Source organism: Carettochelys insculpta, chromosome 1, assembly GCF_033958435.1.
Source record: "Carettochelys insculpta isolate YL-2023 chromosome 1, ASM3395843v1, whole genome shotgun sequence".
In the NCBI taxonomy this organism is placed as follows: Eukaryota; Metazoa; Chordata; order Testudines; family Carettochelyidae; genus Carettochelys; species Carettochelys insculpta.
Window position 1 is genome coordinate 116,626,236 of NC_134137.1, and position 24,671 is coordinate 116,650,906.

General features: G+C 47.0%; 1 long non-coding RNA gene across 1 annotated transcript; it reads left to right on the forward strand.

Annotated features, from left to right (window-relative positions):
* Positions 1–4,225: 4,225 nt before the first annotated feature.
* On the forward strand, positions 4,226–24,671 carry LOC142006222 (uncharacterized). The gene is made up of 4 exons (XR_012643334.1): positions 4,226–4,318; positions 11,660–11,713; positions 24,211–24,335; positions 24,578–24,671. It is a non-coding gene; the product is annotated as an uncharacterized LOC142006222 (long non-coding RNA).

Here is a 24,671-nt window from a genome sequence, read left to right on the forward strand (position 1 = left end):
TTAACAGTGACAGACTGCATGAGTAAGTGTTTTCACTGCTTACCAACAGATGGTCACTGTGTTACAGAACAGCCTCCTGTAAACAATGACCAATCCAACGGAGAGATGGAATATCAGATTCAATTGTACGGTCCTTCTTCCTGGCAGCAAAATGGTGAGATGAAGACAGGTCTTCTGCTTCATTTTACACTGATATCAAAATATTACAACTCCTTACCTGGAATTGAAGGTGAAAAGGAAATGAAAAATAGAAGTGAGTTTTCCCAAACACATTAATCCAACATTCGAATAATAAGATTGCTTCACAGTGAGCAATTCCCCATGACATCCATGGGAGTTGTTTTCCTAAGAGATCAAGAACAAAATAAGGACAAAGATTTAGTTTCCCAGTTCCACTGTTGTGCTGAAAAAAAACAAAAGAATCTCTATTTCTCCTCAGTGTGATTAGGGTGACAGACCATCTTGGTCAGCAGAGCCCTGAGGGAGATTTCCTTATAACAGCCCATAATGTATTCCAACATTTTATGGCACTGAGCTTCATAAATGACTAATAACCAGTGTACCTGGGTCTGCCTCTTTTGTTGTCAGGAAGAGCCCGAGACTCACTGAGCATATTCAGTGGATTCCTCTAAATGTCATCAGTATTGTTAGAGTATGACTAGCATAAGAGATGTAGGAGTATGGAAATATGCTTTCAGTCAACACATATTGCGGGGATGTGGTGAAATGGAAGGGACAGGGCTTCCTCGGCTCAATTATTTGTTTAAGAAACAAAACAAAACAAAAAATAAATTAATATTTTTCTCCAGAGATACTGAGCCAACAAAGCCCAGCTCTCCACTTTGCAGAACATCATTTAATTTATGAAGAATAAAGTTCTGATGAGTAACTAATTACTTTCTATCAGAGGGAAAGACAATTAAAACAAAGAAAAGGATGTTAAAAACACACACCCAGACTGAGAGAGATTCAAAATACAGGATACACGTTGCACAAAGTCAATGCCAATCATCAAAAGAAAAGGAGTAACTTCCGCATTCCCTCAATGACCCATTATAGTTGTAAATACCGCACAGCCATGAGGTCATGTGTTTGAGTCTCTTCTTTACGTTTAAATGAGGAATCTCTGATGAGTTGACTGTTCATTAGATGCAAGAGAAGTTCTTTCACTAGAGGCAATAATGAGTTCTCAGAGTTAGTCACTTGACCCCAGCAAGCTGTGGGAAAGATTGACTATGTTTGTTCCCATTTCTTTCTGATACTGAAGTAGCCTTTCAAGAATTTCAGTGCAAGGTGAAGAAATTCTTGTTTCAGAGCTAACCTCTCTATGTTAGATTAACCATTCTGAACTGTGCAATGTGCAAGCTGTGCTATAACAATTAATTCTAAAAATACATAGGCATGTATTCCCACTATATATTCAAAGACTGAATGGACGTGGAGATTGAGCACGACACCTTTTAAAGGACAGACCAGGCGAGTGATGTAGTCTCTTTTATTGGACCGACTTCTGAGGGTGACAGAAAAGTTGGGCCAGTAAAACGTGTTGCCTCACCCACATTGTGTCTACAGTGTCCTGGGACCAATGCAGCTGCAGTAACACTGCACACAGGCTTTTAAAGAAAGTATTTTCAAGTTATGGCTGCAGCACAGCAAAGCTCATACTTGCCCAGTTTGGGCAATGAATTAATGACTCCAGCTTGCAGTTTGTGATGTTGCCCAAAGCAAAATTTGTTTTTACTGAACTATTTTAAATCAATGTATCTTCCCTCTGAAAAAGCAAAAACTCTGCAAGCTGGCACCAAAGAGAGTTGCAGACTGTCAGCTCTTTTACAATGAGGAGGACTGTGTACAAAGCTCCAGCATAGGTGTGACATTGTCTAATGCTCTTTTTAGAGTAGTCCCAATTCTCACTTCCGTTCTTATCCTCATGGGACTGAGCCCTGCTTGATTTACTCACAGTCACAAGTACTTTGCAGACTCTCAGCCTTATGCTGGTGTTTCAAAAGTACTACTCTCAGGGAAGCAACATTCCGTTTGTCATCAGCATGTTTTAAGTGACAGCTACGTTGTCTTGTGTCAGAGGGGTAGCTGTGTTAGTCTGGATCTGCAAAAGCAATGAGGGGTCCGTGGCACCTTATAGACTAACAGAAATGTATGAGCATAAGCTTTCGTGGGCAAAGGCCCACTTCGTCAGTGGGTCTTTGCCCACGAAAGCTTATGCGCATACATTTCTGTTTGTCCATAAGGTGCCGCAGGACCCCTCGTTGCTTTTGCAGCTATGTTATCTTATTACTCTTAGCTTCCAAGGTCACAGGGGTCCACTGTGATCATCTACTCTGAGCTCTGGTACACCGCGGGCTGTAAAACTCCCACACAATAGTTCCTTTTGATCTAGAACATTAAAAATAAATAAAATCTGTGGTGGAGCACATAGCCTCCCCTACCCCAGCCCTCCCAACTCCCACCAGAGCAACCAGAGGGATAATGGAGAAAGAAATGGAAGGGATGATGTAGGGCCAGCCAGTCACTGGGCCATTCTGTGCTGGTTCCATGCCATTCAAGGATTCTTTTTTGTCAGCAAGAAGCCTTAAAAGGTCCCTGTGGATAGGCCCTACATATATACTGTCTCACTGGGGTATAAAGTAACTGTATACAATTGTTATACAGGGAAAGCGAAAAGAAAAATAAATGAGTCGGCAAGAAGTAAGACAAAGAATGCAGTATGCCAATGGCAATGACAATATCCCCTTCACTGGGCATGTGGGGATATGAGACTTCACATCAGCTGGGGGTCTGGGCCACTGTTTTTATCCCGTAGATTTTGTGTGTGTTGGAAGCTTTCATGACTACATTGAATATCAAGTTGCCCTCCTGCTGTTCTGATCTCTTGCTGCTCACCTGCTGGCTGCCTGATATTGGCTTGCCTGTCACCTTGTTAAGTGGGTTAGGATTTACATTCCAAATGTAAAAGGAGGAAGAGGAAAAGGGAGAAGAAAAGAAAGAGTGACAGATATACTCCCTACTGTTGTTGTGTAAATCCCAGTGGCAGCTTTATGTCTAACATGGCCTGGACATGAGAGGTAGCCGTGTCAGTCTGTACTCCAACGAAACAATGTGTGGCCTGCACATGATAAGAATATTCAGTATATTCTTAAAAGACAGATAAATATTCAGAGAAAGTGAATTACTCCACCCTGTTTCCATATCAAATCTCTGGATTAGCACATGCTGAAGCTGTTACATCACAAGTAGCTTCATGATGACCCTACTACAAAGATTGAGCTATTCTGTGTGCATTTAGTTGCTGGAAAGTAGTAAGTAAAATTCTAGTTCATGAAAACAAGTAGGTGTCCAATCACTAGCTAACTAGCAAATGATATCTTAATTGAAACATTTTATTATTGTACACAGGGGGTGTTTCCCTAATGAAATAGTCCAAATGTGAAACAAGGAATTGTTTAGGTTAATTTTAAAGGACAAGCAACTCACTCAGGGTGTGTCTACAGGACTGATTTTCTGGCAACACAGCTGTAAGGTCTCCCATATAGCAGGTTAGTGTTAATAACAGGGACCTCTTTCGCCAGCATACCTAAGCCATCTCAAATGAGTTGTATCAGAGGGAGAACAGCACCCACCAAAATAACACTGTCTACAGTAGCACTTTTATTGACAAGCCTTATGGCAGTTGGGCAAGTGTTCTCTTCACAACCCACCTTTGATATCCACAGGAATGGCACTCATCCTGCTTAATTTACTTTTCCCAGAGGTCCTATTAATGATACGGTTCTTCCCCTCCCCTTTTTCTTTTCTTTTTTTCTTTTCTTGTCTTTCTTCCATCCCTGCCCCCACCCCACCATACTATCGATTTACCCCATTTTCTCATTTTTGCTCCAGAATCTAAGAAGTTTTTCTTACCCAGGAAAGCTCATTACCGAATAAATAAAACTGTTCATTTTTAAGGTGCTACAGGACTGCCAGTTCCTCAGTGACAAAAGACAAAGAGACACCTCAGCCAGGTGTCAACAGAATCAAATGGACTATCACCATTCTTCTACAGGAAGAAAGGTGTAAATGAGCATTTTACACCTTTGCAGTTTACACTGCAAATTCCTGTGCAAACAGACTGCAGTTGGAGATGATTCTTCAAAGAGGTGGAGATATAAAGATGAGGAATAGATACCCCAAATATCTTCTCTCCTTCCTGTCTCTCTGCCTCTGACATCTGCCATGCCTGAAGGACAAGGAATGTAACATTGGACTGAGAAACAAGTCCTCAGTGAACAGTATCCAGCCAATAAGCCTGCAAAATCACATGGTAAGAAAGATATCTTGCTTTGAATTCACTTAACTTGCTAAGTTAGATATTAGTTTCTGTTTTACTTTTTATTTCATTGTAACCGCTTCTGACTTTTGTGCCTCATTATTCCTAATCACTTAAAAATCTATCTGTATTTAATTGTTTTGTCTGTTCCTGAATGTTTAGAGAACTCTATTTTTGATTACATGCTGTGTTCATATCATTTCCTACTAATAAAATGATGAATTTTTCTATAAGCTTGCATTGTCCAGGAGGACACAGAGCAGTACAAGATGTACATTTCTGGGTGAAAATCTGTGACTGGCAGTTTCGTGCTGTTGGTCAACAGTGTAACCAATTGCACCAGTGCAAACTGGGAAATGATTGCTTAAGAAGGAGCACTGCAGAAAAGGGTCTGTGAGTTATAGTGGATCACAACTTAACTATAGCTGCGTCTACACGTGCACGCTACTTCGAAGTAGCGGCACCAACTTCGAAATAGCGCCCGTCACGTCTACACGCATCGGGCGCTATTTCGAAGTTAACTTCGATGTTAGGCGGCGAGACGTCGAAGTCGCTAACCCCATGAGCGGATGGGAATAGCGCCCTACTTCGACGTTCAACGTCGAAGTAGGGACAGTGTAGACGATCCGCGTCCCGCAACGTCGAAATTGCCGGGTCCTCCATGGCGCCCATCAGCTGGGGGGTTGAGAGACGCTCTCTCCAGCCCCGCAGCTCACTGGTGGCCGCGTGGAGCGGCCCCTTAAAGGGCCCCTCCCCCGCCCTGACTGCAGGAGGCTGAGGCAACGTGCAGGCTGCAGGCTGCACACGCGGCGAGGAGCCTGCAGAGACCTCAGCCTCCGACAGCAGCCATGGCAGCCCAGCAGCCCCCCCAGCGCCCCCAGGGGACCCCCCCCAAGGGCAGCCAGGGCAGCCAGCCCAGCCAGAGGGCCAAGCAGTCTGGAAAGCGGCAGCGGGGCCCCTCTTGGACGGAGGCCGAGATGCGGGACCTGCTGGGGCTCTGGAGCGAGGAGGAGGTGCTCCAGGTAATGGGGAGCAAGAGACGGAACGCGGATGCGTTCGCTCGGCTGGCCGACGGCCTGGCTGCCCGGGGTCACCCTGCCCGCACTCCTGACCATGTGCGCAGCAAGGTGAAGGAGCTGCGGCAGGGTTACGCCCGGGCCCGGGATGCGGCCAGCCGATCTGGGGCCGCCCCAGTCACTTGCCCCTTTTACAGGGAGCTCAGGGACATCCTGGGCTCCCGGCACACCTCCCCACCTCCGGCCACCCTTGACACGTCGGCTGACGAGCCCCAGCAGGCCCTGCAGCCGGGCTCCGCCCCGGAGGTAAGCCCCACACCCCGGGGGTCCCCCCCGGAGGCCATCCCCGGGACATCGCGGCAGGTGGAGGAGGAGGAGGAGGAGGGGGGCTCCTCCTCCACCGATTCCAGCCTGCAGATCCTCCTCCTGCCATCCCGGAGCAGCAGCAGGGCCTCCGACCCCCGGGGATCTCCGGACCATGGGAGCGGACCCACAGGTAGGTACCCCTCTCTGGTGGACACCCCGGGGCTGGAGGGGCAGGGGGAACAGAGATGTGTCCAGGGCCCCCCACACGCTCACATGGCCATGGCCCCAAGGACACCAGGGACAGGGCCCTCACAGCACTGCAGCCAGCAGCCCCTGCCCCCCGCCACCCTGCATGACAGTGCCATGCCCCATCCCCAGGCCAGAGGGGAGCGGAACCTCGAGGGGCCCCCGGGCGGAGGGGGTGGGACACCCCGCAGCAGCAGCATGCGATGGAGTGGGGGGAGTGCCAAAGGGAGACCCAGGCTACAGATGAGCCACCCGAGCCGAGGAGCTCCCAGGGCCAAAGGAGGATCCTGGCGCTACAGCTAGCAGGTGACACCTCTGCCCTGAACAAACAGGAGGGAGGAGCTGAGCTGGCTTGGAATTGGGGGGCGAGGGCGGGGGCCACAGGTAGAGGCTAGGGGAAGGGAGAGCTGGTAGGCAGCCAGCCTGAGGAGAGGGAACGCTGCATCCCAGAGGGGCCCCCCCTTAGGGTCTTCTCCCCACGACGGGTTGGAAGGACTGTCTCTTCCGACAGCTGGTGCTGTCACTCCTGCCAGAAACTGGCCAGCTGTGGCCTAAGAAACCTCTCCTGCTCTCAGACCCTGCGGGCTGAAGTGAGAGTCGCTCCCACCAGGGGACGGGCTGCAGGGCAGGGGGACCCCTGAACCCCAGCCATCACAGCAGCATCTCCCGGGGACGGGGATGGGGAACCTGCAGCACAGGGCGGGGGGGACAAAGGCCACGGCTCGGGGACCACACTAACGCCTGTCTCCATTCTTCTTTCCCCCCTCCTCTCCTGTGTCCTGCACCTGCACCTGCACCATCCGAAGGACCGGAAGAGAGCGCCGGCGAGGCGTCGGTTGTCCCGGAGACTCCTCCGGGACCCTCGCTCCAGGGAAGCCCCTCGGCCGAGGAACCACCGGCCCCGCGGAGGGCAAGACTGCGGACCCCGCGCCTACTACCGGCGGTGGCCACAGACCCCCAGCTGCTGGCCATCTTCCGCCGGCAGCTGGAGGTCTCGGAGCAGCATCTCCGGCTGCAGGAGCAGGCGCTGGCCTGGCACCGAGAGGCATGGGGGGCCCTTGTCCAGACCGTCAATCGGCTGATTGACTTCCTGGCCCCCCATGCCGTGCCGGCCGTGCCACCGCCCGCCATGCCCGCTCCTGCAGCCCCACCACCGGCTGCTCCAGCCGCCGCCGGCCCGTCCGCCGTCGCCCCACCACCTCCCCGCGAGGGCCACCGCGCCGAGGGACCCCTGGAGCCACCCGAGACTCGCCGGCGCCGATATCTTCCGGTGGAGCCCGCTCCCACCCAGCCGCGGACCAGACTGCAGGCCCGCCGGAGCTCCCGGCCGGGCACGCCCTCTGGGGGCCTGTAGGGGGTGAGGGGCCCGGGACGTGGCCCCCCCCCCCGATGGACAGACTTTGGGGACTGGGTGGGTGGGTGGTGTGGGTGCTGCACCTGCTTGCCCCGTCCCCCCTGTAAATAGTTCTCCCCGTTCTCCTCCCTGCTTTTTGGTTTTCTTTTGTTGATGGCGCACCCTGCTTGGAGTTTATTGTTGTACATAGTTTTATTCGTGCCCATCTTGCTTTTGTTACATGTTTGTCCCTCCTTTTTGCTTTCCCTTTCACATGTCTATATTTTTCTATTTAAAAAAAAAAAAAGGTTCAGCCAAAGAAAACATTTACGTTCACCCACAAGTTCGTGCTGTCGTTTCTCCTGGACAAGGGGTGGGGGGGCGGTGGGGTGCTCCATGGTGGTGTGGGCGTTGAGGCAGGAGTGTGGGGGAGGAAGGGGCGGGCAGTCGGGGGCCTGGGCAGAGTTCACCCCGCGGCCTGGTCGTCGAAGTGGGCCCGCAGGGCCTCCCGGACCCGGGTCCCCTCTGGGTCCACCTGCCGACTGGGGGCAGCAGGTGGCTGGATGTGTGCCCTGCCGGCCTCGGCGGCCCAGCCCTGAAGGAAGGTCTCCCCCTTGCTCTCGACAAGGTTGTGCAGGGCGCAGCAGGCACCCACAATCTGGGGGATGTTGTTGGGGCTGGCATCCAGGTGGGTGAGGAGACATCGCCATCGTCCCTTGAGGCGGCCGAAGGAGCGCTCCACCACCTGGCGCGCACGGTTCAGGCGCTCGTTGAAGCGCTCCTGGCTGGCGGAGAGGTGGCCCGTGTAGGGGCGCATGAGCCACGGCCGGAGGGGGTAGGCCGCATCCGCGATGATGCAGAAGGGCATGGTGGTGTCCCCCAGAGGGATCTCCCGCTGGGGGATGTAGGTCCCCGCCTCCAGCCGGCGGCACAGGCCCGAGTTGCGGAAAACCCGGGCGTCGTGGGTGCTGCCAGGCCAGCCCACGTAAATGTCCTGGAACCGTCCCCGGCTGTCCACCAAGGCCTGCAGGACGACTGAATGGTAGCCCTTCCGGTTCACGTATCGGCCTCCGCTGTGGTCCGGGGCGCGGATGGGGATGTGGGTCCCATCCAGAGCCCCGAAGCAGTTGGGGAAGCCCAGGGTGGCAAAGGCAGCGACAGTGGCGCGTGGGTCCCCCAGCCTCACGAGCCTGTGCAGGAGCATGGAGTTGATGGCACGCACGACCTGCAGGGAAAGCACATGGGACAGCCCCAATGAGGGGTGAGCAGGGTGTGCATGGCCCTGCCCTGGCCTGCCCTGGCCCCCTTGGCCTGCCCTGGCCCCCCTGGCCTGCCCTGCTCTGCCCTGGCCTGCCCTGGCCCCCCTGGCCCCCCTGGCCTGCCCTGGCCCCCCTGGCCTGCCCTGCTCTGCCCTGGCCTGCCCTGGCCCCCCTGGCCTGCCCTGCTCTGCCCTGGCCCCCCTGGACCCCCTGGCCTGCCCTGGCCCCCCTGGCCTGCCCTGCTCTGCCCTGGCCTGCCCTGGCCCCCCTGGCCCCCCTGGCCTGCCCTGGCCCCCCTGGCCCCCCTGTCCTGCCCTGGCCCCCCTGGCCTGCCCTGGCCCCCCTGGCCTGCCCTGCTCTGCCCTGGCCTGCCCTGGCCCCCCTGGCCCCCCTGGCCTGCCCTGGCCCCCCTACCCTGGCCTGGCCTCCCCCTGTGGGTTCTCTTACCTCCATGAGGACAGCCCCGACGGTGGCCTTTCCGACGCCAAACTGCTGCCCCACGGATCGGTAGCTGTCCGGAGTGGCCAGCTTCCAGACAGCGATGCCGACCCGTTTCTCCACAGGGAGGGCACGCCGCATGGCAGTGTCCCGGTGCCTGAGTGCGGGGCTGAGCCACTGGCACAGCTCCAGGAATGTCTGTCGGGTCATCCTGAAGTTGCGGACCCAGTGGTCGTCATCCCACTCCCCAAGCACCAGGCGCTCCCACCAGTCGGTGCTGGTGGGGTGGCTCCACAGCCGCCGGCGTGTGAGGCGGGGGGTGGAGCGGGGTGCTGCAGGGGGAGGGGCTGAGCCCTGCTGCCCCGGGGGCATCTCCTCCCCTGGGGCAGGAAGGTGCTCAGCTGCCCCCAACATGACAAGAGCCAGGGCAAGCCCTGCTCCTGCCAGGAGGGCTGGCTGGACCTCTAGCTGCTGCTGCTGCTGCTGCTGCTGCTGGGGGTCCATGACTGCGGCGCTCGGGGTCTGTGTGCCTATCTGGCTCGTCAGACCGCGGGCTGTGCAGGCTGACTGTCTGTGGGAGGGTCCCTTTAAGGGAGCGGCTAGCTGTTGCCCCGGAAGCGCTAGCCTGCCCTGTGACCCTGTGTGCAGCTGTGCCTGGCATCCCTATTTCGATGTGTGCTACTTTGACGTGTAGACGTTCCCTCGCTGCGCCTATTTCGATGTCGGGCTGCGCAACGTCGAAGTTGAACATCGACGTTGCCAACCCTGGAGGACGTGTAGACGTTATTCATCGAAATAGCCTATTTCGATGTCGCAACATCGAAATAAGCTACTTCGATGTTGGCTACACGTGTAGACGTAGCTTATGAGTCTACAATGTGTTTCTGTTGTAAAGATGAACATCATGCTGGAATATTGTAGCAGGACAGTTGGATGCAAGATGTGAGAGGCAATTCTTCCACTCTCCTCAGCACTGATAAGGTTTCACCTGTAGTATTGTGCCCACTTCTGAGCACAGAACTTTAAGAAAGATGTGGACAAACTCCAAGAAGTCCACAGGAGATGAACCAAAATGGTTAAAGATCTAGAAAATGTTACCAACAAGGGAAGATTGAACAGGTGGGTTAGTTTAGCCTGCAGATGAGGTGACTGAGGGGGGACGTGGGAACAGTTTTCAAGAGCATAAAGGGTGGGCAGGCTTGCTGGTCAGGAGTCCAGCCACCAGGGATGGTCCTGAGAGGCTGGAGCAACACCTCCCAGCTTTCTTCTCCAGTATTCTGGGGCTGGGAGGGAGGCTGAGGCTGTGTTGCTCGCCGGAACTCTGGGGCTGGGGCAGGCTGCAGCCACATTGCCAGCCATTTTCCCAGACCTCTGATGCTACAAAATACTGGGGCCATGTTGCCCCCCCTCCCCACTTTCCTGAGCCCCGGGGCTGGTAGAGGCTGGGGACAGGCTCCCCCAGGCTGATGGTGCTACTCTGGGGAAAGGGTCAGCAGCCACATTTGGGGGGAATTGGGCTCTAGTGGACATGGAAGGGGTGGGACTGAGGGCACTTGCATTCCCAAGCAGTGGGGTCACCCACCACCTATGGCTGCTAGTCAAATGCTGTGGAATGGACAGATCAATTCTCCCACAATGCATGATGAAACAAGACCTGAAGCAGCTACAGCTTTAAGGGCACAAAGAACTCCAGGGGTACATCCCCCCTCAAAAAGCCACAGCATCTGACTCCTGTCAGCATATCTCAGTGGGGGTGCACTATGCATGAGGCTTGGATAGCAGGGCAGTATGGGCACTGAAGTGTGAGCTTGGCAACAAGTCAAGTCTGCAAGTCTGGGTCACACAGGCCCCGGCTTAATATACAGAGTAGATATACCCCTAGGCAGCTTTGCAAATATCCACCTTTGTTTTGCTGGCCTGTTGTTCTACAGAGACATCTGTGGGAGAATATCAGATGCAAAAATCCCCACCTGTTGGGGGAATTCAGCTCCAAATTAATCACTTGGGCCCAATGCTAATTTAAATAGCAAAATAGTGTGTTTCTAGTGGAACAACCTTACAGGGAACATAAATGCATAGTTTGTTAAATAAACCATGCCTGGGGGGTCCCTCAGGTGATTTCACAGTGGGACTGAGTAAAGTCATAATAAAAGACTCGAGTGACTGTATTAAGAATAGGGAAGCACAGAATCTGTAGTCTTCCACTGCACTAAAGACTTTGGCTTTAAAAGAGCAAATATAAAATATTTTTGTTTTTTATCAATTCTAGCTCTTTAAAAATCTAAAGACAGTCACAGAGCAAGGGATCAGTTTTCCAGTGCAAGATGGGGAAGAGCAATGGGGCATTTTCAAAACTGTACTTGTGCCCACAAATAGGTATTTTTGTGCATGCTTATAAGCGTTTACAGACTCAAAGATGGATAGAAAGCACTTTTAATTCACTCAGTACTCTTCTCAAAACTCAGCCCAACAACTTCAACATAAAAGATACTTATTTCTAGGTTTAAAAGGAAAATAATTTGTTCCTTTTATACGTTTTTGAAATTCAGGCTTCTGGTTGGAATGACTGCACTAACTCATCCTGATTTCTTGAACAGTATTGTTTTATTGTCTTCACTCAGCAGCATACTGTATCATTTGTTACCCTTCTTGTCTAGATGTAAGATGCTAATGTAAAGGCTTATAGAATTTAGAGTTGTTTTCTCACATACTTTCAATCTGAATTATTTATTTTTAGAGTAAAAGAAAGAACAAAAGAAAACGGAATCAACAGCTATGTCTCTATTAAAAGGTACGGTGCATGTTGCCTCTTTAGTGTATTGCCACAGCTACCTCACAAAATGGCAGCTGCTCTGGAAACAGCAGTATCCTAAAAATTTAAATTGTAGCATGCAGGAAACAAAATAATTGTAGTTCTTTTGCTACCAGTGCAAGCCCCCACAGAGAGCATAACTATTAAAATTTACTGTAGTTGTTTTATCTCAAGTGATGGAGATTCCACTTTTATATCAAGGTTGGTGGTGCAGAGCAGTATTAGCACTTTTGTGCAGGAAACAGAACAAATGTGTCAGTTAATTCACTCCATTTTAAAAACAAAAGCCTTGCTAAATATATTCTTGCATAACATATTTAATTTGACAAGTTTTTCTTTACTTTCTTTGAAAATTTGAGGACCCTGTCATAGCTCCTCCTATGCTTTATGAAAACTGGCTTATGAATATAAATATACATAACTCAAAGACACTTTAGGCAAAATGCTTCATATAACATAATTTTAAAGTCGCAATCTGATAAATGTGTATATTCTATTTTTGTGCATGTATCATTTGTGTACGTGAAGGTAGAAATATAAAGTGCAGATCTGTTTACAATTCTAAATCTGGTAATGTGGGCCAGTGCTGATGGTCTGGAAACATAATGGCTGGGTACTCAAGGTAATAATCTGTACATAGTTTTCTTTTTCCTGTAATCCCAAACTGTGGTTGGTCCTAGAAAGACATATGATCATACCACCTAGTACTGGAATCCATCTTAAATCTGGTATTTTTCCATGGGGATGGAGAGACTAAACAAAACATATCTGCCCTAGGAAAAGTCTATTCAAGGAAATGAAAGCAATCATACTTTTATCTTTAGTTGGCTTCTGAAATTGCCTCTACACCCTAAGAGAATACACATGAAGAAACCTATAAACAAATAAAATTTAAAGACAGAGCTATAGACCCAGGCCAGAGAGAAAAAAAAATCAACTCTGCCTTGACACATTTTACCTGAAACAGGGATGAGGAATATTATTTTGCAACAACTTGTATTAGGATTAGCTGGCATATTTTGTTTATTTTATCTTATTAACTTACTTTGATCTGTCTGTTTTTCACTTGCAGTCACTTCAGTTTCTACTTTTTGTACTTAATAAAAACATTTTGGTATATAATCAAGCCCAGTGTAAATAACTGTTATATAGGAGGAGAGGGAGCAGGGTGAGAGAAACCACCTTGCATTTCTCTCTTTTATTGGTAAAGAGGGTGAACTTATAAAGCTTTATCTGTCTAAAACTTTTATATGGAGTAAGAGGGATTTATTTGGGGTTTGGTCCTCTTTGGGGCTGTGTTTCTGGGTGCTGTCAATGGCCTTATAGCTGATCCCTCACAGAGCTGAACTTGTTCAGTGTCTGTGTTGCTCTACTGGGTGGCAGTCACCTTAACTCTGTCTTGGCTGGGGGATACCAGAACTTCTGGCCCGCCAGAAGGGGTGGTGGGGCAGCATGGAGGGCACATAGTTGGGCTCAGTGGCATGACGAGCACACCAGGTGGCAATCCCAAGAGGGCATCTGTGATTAAAACTGTCACACATCCCTCCCCCAAATTGTTTTAACTGAGTCACTTTTAAAGGGATTCACTTGTTACTCAAGAAGAAAAAGCAGTTGGTATTTTTTCCTCTGGATTACATCTAGTTCAGAGTTAGATTTGTAATGGCACAACTCACAGTGTGTCAGGGGACAGTTTAAAACTCTCATAAAGCTCATCCTCTGCTGTATTTTGGTGTTGGGAAGGGAATGTGTCTTAATCATCATGAAAATTGTTAGTAGATAATGAGTTCCAAGTAGCAGGTTGTGGAAAGGCTCCAAAGCAAAGAAAAGGTTAAAATATCCCATTTTGGGAGAAATATTAAGTCATGTTTCAGTGTGCTAAGGAGACTCTGGCACCTTCTTCTATCCATAAAGTAAGAAGATTGTGCCTGTTAGCAAAGGAGACCATCACACCTGGAAAGGGAGCTGTAGACAGTGTGACAGGATTCTTACTTGACTTGTTGAATCTGTCTTGATTTGCAACAGACTGTTAGCTTCATGGAACAGATGCACAGAACTTGGGCAGCACATACTCTGAAAGCCAAAATTGGAACAACCAGACAAGGGTTATTTAATCTTACCAATATTTAAACTGTTTGAATTTGAATCTTACCATAGCCCTTTATACATTGCAGGTAGGTGGGAGGCAGCATAGATTCTCCTCTTTGTCTTCATTTTTCTTTTAAAAAAATACAGATTGGACCACTCTCATCTGGCACCCTCAAACTGTGACCAATACTTAACCAGATAATTTGCTGAATCACAGGAGGTCAATATTGTCTAGCAGAATTACCAACACTTCCATTGCTTGCTGGGCTAAATAACAGCACAGAACACTGAAAGCCAAGACTGGTGGCTGCAAACAAATTTTATGGGACCACAGGAAACTTTGCTACACCCTTATGGCTGTGAAAAGTAGACATCCAGCTAACTAAAATCATGCTGGAAATGGATGTTGCTGGACCAGAGAGTGCCAGGCTAGAGAGGTTCAACCTGTATTTTGGTTGTGGATGTGACAACTGCTGACCAAATATCCTGAAGATGAGAGAATTTTCATCCTTGGATGGAGAAAAGGAAATTGGGTCTATAGCTGAACAAGACCATTCAGTGGTGCAATCCCTTATCCAACCCATATCATAGCTATTAGACTAGGCAAAGTCTGCAGGATACAGTTAGACCTCAGGCTTAGGAAGTACCAGGATACTGTGACCTACTGGAGTTACATGTTGTACAGTTCGTGCATAATAGATTATGTTTATAATACAATTTTGAATGCTTTAAAAAAGTTTCCCTGAATCACTTCACACGCAATTACATTTCTTCATAGTAAAACAGAAAAGCAGTCATGTAGCACTTTAAAGACTTACAAAATAATTTATTAGGTGATGAGGTTTCATGGGACAGACCCACTTCTTCAGATCTATAGCCATACCAGAACAGACTCAATATATAAAGCACAGAGGTCCAAAAATTCTTATCAAGCTCGATAAATCAGAAAAATTGTTATCAAGGTTGGCAAATCAGAAGAGCAGAGGGACAGCGGAGGGTGGTGGGGTGGGCTGGAGAAGTGAAGAGTTAGATAAAACATCAAAGTATGTAAAAGAGTCCTTATAAAGTGCCAGGTAATTGCTGTCCCTGTTCATAGTGTGTGGGGAGGGTGATCAGGGCCCTTTTGTCATAGGGTGTATTTCTTAGCAAGTAAAGATATGAGCAGTCTTTTGCACTAACAATTTTATTTTGCCTGTGCAAGAGGAGGATGGATTTTTTCTGTCTTCTCCTTCCGCTGTTCATTATACTCCCATATGAGAGTCAGGCAGAAGATGGGCCTGAATATACATGTGAGGAGGTAATTAAAGACCATATTATAATTTCCATGCACACGGGGAAAAGAGAAAATGGCATATGCAGTGTGGCAATCCCTTATAGATAGGGAACAAGAGGAGCTATTTTCTGGTTTGCAACGGCAACTGTAACTTAACACACAGCATAGCTGCAGTCACAAGTTGTCAATATTCTTTGACTTTTCACCACTGTTTCGCAGTGGGCTATTACTGCTCATCATAAACTTAGACAATGTGTTGTCTGCAGATAGGCTACATATGCCAGAGATTTTGCCAAACTTCTTTCTGCTTTGCTTGGCAGGAGTAGGATAGTAAAAATGAGTCAAGTGAAGAGTTTATTAAATGGTTTTGGTATTCATTTGATTTTGCAACTTTCTGAGCCTTTGATGCACCTTTCTGATGTATGGCCATTGCCGTTTTGAACTCTCTCATTATATGGCACACTCGGTATAATGTTCATGCAATGAATTGAGCACAGATACCTCTTAATGTTTATATGTCTTGATAGTCCCAATGATGTCACAACCATAAACACCCCAATATGTGAAATGAGTCTGATAAAGCTTTGTGAATTGATGTTTACCACACTCTTGTAAAGCAAAAGGGGTGGATAACATTTTCAAAAGCCTCTAAGTTATTTGGGAGCCTGAGTTCTATTAGAAGTCTTTGGAAAAGTTTGTCATAGAAGACTGTCCCTATGGCTTAATTCAGTGGTTATTACATATGGTGGTATTTACCAAGTGTGGTACCATCAATACCATGGTCTTTCCCTATGAAATAACTGCAATAGCCAAGTAGTTAGGTTAACATCTAAAGGCCATCACTCTAGGAGCTAGTAAAGCATGATGAACACACTCAATCCTTCATGCTTGATCTGATCAAAATCAGCACACGTGCATTTGCAATGGGATCTACATTGGTACAGCTATATTTTGAATGACAAATCTGTGAAAAATCAAAGCCAAGACAAATCTTGGCCTTTGTAAGAGAGCAGAACATGTCTATCTGGAACAGTGAACTCCATTTTGTACTGTAGCCTTGAATGAGGAACTCCATTTTGTGCCATCTGCAGAACTCACATTTAATCTTGCCCAAGACAAAATTATAATGCTTTCCAGTCAGATATGCTTGCCCAGGAAAGCGGTTTGACACCTCACTGGTGACATTGCAGAGTTCATTCTTCAATATAGCAGTCTGGGCCCTTGACTCTGACTGTTCCATTGGCATGAGATGGAAGGTGGGGGAAAAAGGATTCTCTAGGGAGGAATCAAGAAAGGGGGAAGGGACAAGCATGACAGTGGTACACTTGGCAAAAAGCAGCAAAGAGCATTTAAGAAGAAGTGCTGCAGGGCAGGGGTTGCTGCTAATAGTGCAGCATTCATTGGGAGTGAGCAAGAGAGAGAAGTCAGGAGAGACTCCCCACTAGCTGGAGACACTGACAAGACCTTTGAGTCAGAACATCTGAAATCAGACTCAGGAGTTAAGTCTCAGGACTTCTATTTTTCATAGATCTGTAATTCTTTTTTTTTTTTAAGTAAAACATCTGTAGTTCAATTCCTTTGCTAAGGCTGTGCTCACTCCTTCTGGATGTGTTGTCCCTGAAAAGTTTGAAATAGATGAAAGAGCTCACAGATTAGTGAAATTTGAGGGACTGGGCAGCAGACGCTAGAGAGGAAGGGAGAGCTCCGTGGTTTGAGCATCAGCTTACTGAACCAAGGTTTGTAAACTCAATCCTTCGGGGGACCTGTTAATGGGCTAGGGCATGTGAGATTAAAAAATAAAATAAAATAATCTGCCAGGGACAGTGGTAGGTCCTGCTATGAGTGCAGGGGACTGGAATTAATGGCTTCTCAAAATCCCTTTCAGCTCTACAAGATCTGTACAGCTCAATGGTAAAGGGGAGCTGAGAAGGTCTGAGATATTGGTTCAAGGGCTTGGGGTAGCTGGACTGCAAAGGTCTATGACCTCATGCAGGGTTAAAGAAAGAGATTTGTACTTGAGACTATGCCCTTGAGAAGAAGGCCTCAAAACACGATTCACTGTATTTCTTCATACAGCAGGTTAGTAGGCCAGTTGTAACAATAAATAAAAACATTTGCAGACCCAGCTCTTCAAAGTATCTGACATTCTTTTAGGAGAATAAATTATTCACTAAAAATAGTCCTAATAATTAACATGTGAAAGCCACAGCTGAAGGATATTATTGATGCAACCATGTAGCTTAATGAGATGTATATGAAAATGATTTATCTGAGTATGTAATATCTGCATTTATCCATTTAAGATAAAAATTAAGCCTACCAATATTCATACTTATTGGCAAAAAATGATCACCAACTGGGTGAAGAAATATAATACAAGTTTTAATTCTTCATATAATGCATCATTGGCTGCTGTCATCGATAAAGGTAAAAATACTGGATTAGATGGGTCATAATCTGGTCCTGAGAGGAAATTCCTGTTTCCTCCTCTTGAGTGAAAAGTTAACCTTTTTTGAAGTGATTGCAAACTTACAAAAGGACTGAAAGATTTAAAGAGTAAATAAAACAGAACACTGCAGCCAACTCACATAGTTTCCATGTCATATTCTCACAGTCTAACATTCTGTTCTCTCCAAGTAGGAAACAACAATATAATGTACAGCCCTGTCACTCCGGCTATTAATATCTTGGAACGCATCCAGAAGCACATGGGTACAGAGGAATATGCTGTTCCTGATAATCACATAAATGTTTAGCTGTTTTTTTTTCTTTACAAGATTGAAGCTAGATCTCCTTTGTGTGCCACATGCAAAGGTCCTAATTTTCCTACTACCCAGGGTCATGACCAATCACACTGCAGTTTTAAAGTGGCGTTACAGTGAAGCAGAGTACTCTATGTTCCAAAACAATGGCTGAGCTATTTTTAACACACTAGTCTTTAAAAAAAAAAAACAAGGGAAAAAAAAACCAGAAAAACCAAACTGGAACATGTTAGAAACAAGGCCTCTTTCTGTAAATAGAGGGTGCAAAGGTGCATGTTTAATTACCCTAGGAAATGGCTAGTGGTTTAAGATTCAGGTTTTAAATCCCCCAAAATTCCTGGTACTACAGGCTCACAACAAAAAAAGAGTAAAGCTTCCAAAGCATAAGCAGCCCTGTAGCACCTTTAAGCCTAAATTTATTTATTAGGTACTAAGCTTTCATGGCTAAGTCCCACTCTTACCCATGATAGCTCATTATCTAATAAATAAAATTATTTGTCTTCAAAGTGCCACAGGACTGTTTTGTGTGTGTGTGAGAGAGAGAGAAGCTACAGAGTAACACAATTACACCTCTGAGATTATCTTCCAAAGTATGCAACTGAAGTGCTGCACAGGTCTTTTGATTAGGGGACCATCAGTCCCATTTTCACCAGGACTATCCCTTTTTTTGGCTCCATGGAGAGCGTCCCTACTTTTTTTAAATGATTGGCTAATTGTCCCGTATGTTGCAAAGCAGGGACCTGAATTTTAAAGAGACAACTCCGAAAAAATCTAAATTATTAGAATGTGGGTCTGTTGTATAAAGACTGCTGAAGATTTGGCGATGGGCTTGGAATATTGTGTATGGACATTAGAAGGTATTCTGTGATGTTCTGAATACAGTGAGGTACTGAAAGGTATCAGGTATGAAATAATATATTGTTTCAGTTTGAAAGATGGAGGTATTATTATCAGTTGTAAATCTGCTGACTTCAGTGAAATTAAATGGAGGGTGGGGGAGGAAGTGGCCTAATAGGTTTCATTATCTTTTTACACTGTTGCAAAAATACCGACTGGCTCTCATTGTTCTAGAATCCAGCCCAGGGCTCCTCCCCTCTCCAAGCCACCTGTCCTGGCTCCTGACCCCTGCCCTCCTGCACACATACCCAGCCCCAACTCCCAGCACATACCCCAGACCCCTGCTCTGGCTTCTACACCTCCCTGTCTCTCACTACCAGCCCTCACACTACCAGCCCACACTCTGGAGGCCAGCAAGTTGAGGACAAGACAGGCACTTCTATGGAGTAATAACCATTTAATTGTAGATATATATTTTTAATTTGTACCTACTTTTGTTATAATATTGCAATATTCTTTAAATGGGTGCTCAGTCACCTTAATGCTATTTTTGAATGTTTATACTGTATAGTTCTGATAAATTGCCAGTGAACTTGCTTAACTCCAAGCAATTTTACTAGGCGTTCCATATGTCATATAGGGAAATAGGCCACCCTACTTTTGGTCCTGTCTTGGCGGCACCCCAATGTCCTGCCATTCCTTGCACAAGTGCTGCCCTATAATGAGATTATAGTGAGCCACAACAGCCTAGGTTGTCCCACTGGGGAGAGTTCATGCAGTGATACACTCCCAGGTCATTAGTTACACTTCAGCCCACCCAAGGACAGCACCTTAAAGACAGGGGTGAGTTACTTCCTTGCATAAGGGACGTAGCAACTTTGCTGTCCAAAAGCCAAACTGTGTACACAGGTGCGGGAACTAGGGATGCTGCCATATGTCCTGGCTTGAAGTAGTTTCCATCACACACAGGCTTTTCAGTTGGGTTCAATAGCTCTCAGCACCTCCACTGTACAAATTGTTCCAGCTCCCATGGCTGCGAAACTCTGGCTGCAAAACTCTATAAGAGCTGCCCTGTTTGTTGTTGTGGACCGTGAGGGTTCTTCCTCTCTGGTTGAAACTGGTTGGGGTTTTAGAGGTTACGGAGTGCAAAGTGAAAGAGAAAGTGTCCCTGAGGTCAGGTAATGCCTGCAGACATCTCCTAGGGAACAGGAGCTTGGTTTTAATGCTGCCAGAGCCCTACCAACAATCGTTGGGTTTTACTATAATGTGGTTTTGGTTCCTTCATTTGGAGAACCCCAGAGGTATAATATCTCTGTTTTTAAGTTTGCTGGCTGTATGACTTTGTGGACAGAGTGCAGCCAAGGACTTTTTCTAAGCCAGTGTTATTCTGGTTACACTACAACAAAAAGTCTTGTGGCACCTTATAGACTAACAGATATTTTGGAGCATAAGCTTTCATGGGCAAAGACCCACTTCATCAGATGCATGAGTGGGGGAGTGGTTTCAAGGGGTATTTAAAGAGTGGGGTCACAGTAAGAGGGAGGGCCAGAGCTGACAAGGTCTATTCAGCAAGGTGGAAATGGCCCAGTATCAATAATACTTATCAAAAGAGATAAAAACAAGTCAGATCAGACTGGGGGATGTGAGCAATTGTCAACATCTGATGGGGAGCTGTGAACACCCAAAGCAGAGAAACTGTCTTTGTAAGCTGCAAACCACTCCCAGTCTCTGTTTAATCCATGATTAATGGAGTCAAATTTGCAAATAAATTGCAGCTCAGAGATTTCTCTCTCCATTTGATTTCTGAAATTTTTTTTGTCATCCAAGAGGCCGACAAGGGAGGTGCTGTTGTCATCATGAATAGGACAGACTACCAAAAGGAGGCTTCCAAGCAACTCTCCAATACCACATTCTACAGGCCTCTGTCTGAGGATCTCACCGAGGAATACACAAAGAAACTACAGCATCTGCTCAGGACCATCCCTATAAAAACACAGGAACAGATTTACACAGACACACCCCTTGAACCCAAACCAGGTTTGTTCTACTTGCTGCCCAAGATCCACAAACCTGGGACTCCCGGGCACCCAGTCATCTCAGGCATTGGAACCCTCACCACAGGATTGTCTGGATATTTGGACTCTGTACTTAGATCCTTTGCCACCAGCACCCCCAGCTTTCTTCGAGATACCACCAACTTCCTCAGGAAACTACAACACATTGGTGACCTTCCTGAAAACACCATCCTGGCCACCATGGATGTAGAGGCCCTGTACACCAATATCCCACATGAAGATGGACTCCTAGCTGTCAGGAATGTTATCGCTGATGAGACCGAGGCGCAAAAGGTGGCAGAGCTTTGTGACTTTATCCTCATCCACAACTGTTTCAGATTTGGGGACAAATTATACCTTCAAATCAGTGGCACTGCTATGGGCACCCACATGGCCCCACAGCATGCCAACATTTTAATGGCTGACCTGGAACAATGCTTCCTCAGTTCTCGTCCCCTAGTGCCCCTCCTCTACCTGTGCTACACTGATGATATCTTCATCATCTGGATCCATGGGAAGGAGGCTCTTGAAGAGTTCCACCATGATTTCAACAGTTTCCACCCCACCATCAACCTTAGCCTGGACCAGTCCACACAAGAAATTCACTTCCTGGACACTCCTGTGCAGATAAGCGATGGTCACATAAATACCACTCTATACCGAAAATCCATGGACCACTATGCTTATGTACACGACTCCAGCTTCTATCCAGGGCATACTACATGATCCAATGTATGCAGCTAGGCACTAAGGTACAACCGTATTTGCTCTGATCCATCAGACAGAGACAAACATCTACAAGACCTTTATCAAGCTTTCCTCAAACTACAATACCCACCTAAGGAAGTGAGGAAACAGATTGATAGAGCCAGATGGGTACCCAGAAGCCACCTGCTACAAGACAGACCTCGCAAGGAAAACACCACTGACCATCACATACAGCCCCCACCTAAGGCCTCTCCAGTGGATTATCAGTGTTCTGCAACCCAGCGTAAACAATGATCCTTCACTCTCACAGACCTTGGGAGGCAGGCCTGCCCTCACCTACAGACAGCCTGCCAACCTTAAACAAATCCTCACCAGCCACTACAAATCACAAACCAGTGACTCTAGGCCTGGAACCAGCCCCTGTAACAGTCCTCGCTGCCAACTCTGCTCACACATCTACACCAGTGACATCATCACAGGACCTAACATCAACTGTACCATCAGGGGCTCCTTTACTTGCACATCTACTAATATAATATATGCCGTCATGTGCCAGCAATGCCCCACTGCAATTTACATTGGCCAAACTGGACAGTCTATGTGTAAAAATAAATGGACATAAATCAGACATCAGAAACGGTAATGTACAGAAGCCTGTGGGAGAGCATTTCAATCTCCCTGGACACTCAGTGGCAGATTTAAGGGTGACAGTTCTGAAACAAAAAAATTTCAGAAATCAAATGGAGAGAGAAATCTCTGAGCTGCAATTTATTTGCAAATTTGACTCCATTAACCATGGATTAAACAGAGACTGGGAGTGGCTCGCAGCTTACAAAGACAGTTTCTCTGCTTTGGGTATTCATAACTCCCCATTAGGTGCTAACGATGGCTCACATCCCCCTGTCTGATCTGACTTGTTTTTTCCTCTTTTGATAAGTACTGTTGATACTGGGCCATTTCCACCTTGCTGAATAGACCTTGTCAGCTCTGGCCCTCCCTCTTACTGGGACCCCACTCTTTAAATACCCCTTGAAACCGCTCCCCCACTCATGCATCTGATGAAGCGGGTCTTTGCCCACGAAAGCTTGTGCTCCCAAATATCTGTTAGTCCATAAGGTGCCACAAGACTTTTTGTTTTTCTCGAAGCTACAGACTAACATGGCTACCTCTCTGATTCTGGTTACACTATGACAACTGAAAGCCCTGATCTGTTTTCCCAAATTTGAACCTCCTCTGTGCTCTCTAGCTACTCAGCTCCACAGCTCTAAATTCTGTGCCATGCCATTCATGACAGGTTTTGCAAATTATTCAGTGAACATGTTTGAAAAAGATTTGCATATGGCCCCAAACTTCAGCTCATGGTCAGCACAACCAGGCCCAAGCCTGGTGTACAGAACTGCCCAAAATTATTGAGCTTGGGCAGGGAGAGGTGTGGGGGGGCAGAGCGGAGCATGAGAGCAGGTTGGTGTTGAATTAGATCTGTGGGATGGGACTTCCAAAGGCAATGATCTTAGATGATATTCAACAGCCCTGCAGATTCTCTCACTGTCCCATGTACTGAGTGAGTCACTCTATGGTGAGTTTGGCCAATCCCTGTTTTTTGTGAAAAGTGCCAGGGATCATTCACACCCATGCTGAGCCAAATCCTGACCAACCACAGTTCTTACAAGGCCAAACAAAATCTTTAACAACTCCCCATCGCAGAGATGAATTGTAGAATTTATATTATAGGGCTTTTAATATTATTCAAAAGCTTTATTAGCTGTCAAACTGGGAAAAAAGTAGACCTTTTTTTACTAATATAATCACAAGAATATCACAAGACTATGGAAGTGTCCTGGACAAAATTGATGCTTAGTGGAATTTCAGTGACCTTATCTTAGGAGTGAATTTGAGAATTTGCGTGAACGCCTTTGACTAAAATAAAAGCCTGCGTGTGTTATTGCCGACGATTGAGGTCACAGATACCTGACTGCCCAAGGAGGAAACTAATGATTGTTATTGGAAAAACCTTTCAGTGTTTGTCACAAGAAGAACTGTATGGAAAAGCTTTGATCTTCAAAGGGCGATATTTGTACAGAAGTATTATAAGTTTTATTAACTGATGACTTGACAAGGTCCTGGCTGGGATGACTTAGTGGGGGTTGATCCTGCTTGAAGCAGGGGGCTGAACTAGATGACCTCCTGAGGTCCCTTCCAGCCCTGTGACTCTGTGATACATTGTGGGTTAGGTTGTGGCTGATCAACTCCACCTATAGAAAAGTAGTGGACATGGACACAATCAATCTCCCCTACCATGTGCCAATGATAACATGGTCAGCTCCAAAGCAATCTTTACGTTCTCCAGAGCGCTCAGAGTCATAGATGGCATAGGGGAGGAAGCAGTGTGGAGGAGTTAGAGCTATGTGAATAACTGGTTTTGTGGTGGTTCCCAATTTTTTTTTCTTTTAAAAATTGCTTCAGTCTGATCCAAAACCTGAAATTTTCAGATTTTTTGGCAAAGTGAAATGTGAGAAAAAAATAAGTTTAGGTTGAACAACATTCTGTTTTCAGGCATTTTTAACCAGTTTAAATAAAAGCAACAAATGGACAGTTAAACTGTTAAACACAAAGGGAAGGTGGCAGTGCTTCTTGGCCCCAAATTTCTAACAGCCCACTGCATATCATGCATCTAAGGAAGTAGTTTTTAACCACAAATTTTATACCCAATAAATCTTAGTCTTTAAGGTGACACAGGACTCCTCATTGTATTTGCAGATACAGCCATCCCTCAGAGAATAATAGTATGCCAGTAATTTGGGCACTCAGACGAGAGGTGGGAGACCCAGGTTTGAACCACTGCTCTGGAGCAACCACTGGAGTCTGCCTGTTCCCCCTGCCAGGTGAGCGTTTTAATTACTAGGCTGTAAAAACCTTCTGTCTTGGCTATTCAGATATTTTATACAGGCATCAGCAGGAGAAAGCCATGTAAACAAATTGCAGCAAGACCATAAAGAGTGGTTTTACCCTAACTACAAGAAATAGCAATTTACTTGCATGGACTCATTTTTCTGGCTGTCCATCTTTTGTTCCATAAGCAAGATTAAAATTAGTTACTCTCACCATCACATTTTGTTCTTTATAGGTCACACGGTACCTGACCAAAACCAGCTGTGCAAGAATTGGGTCAGCCTCCACCTCCAGCCAGGACTCATATAGGCTACGTTGGAGTGACAGAG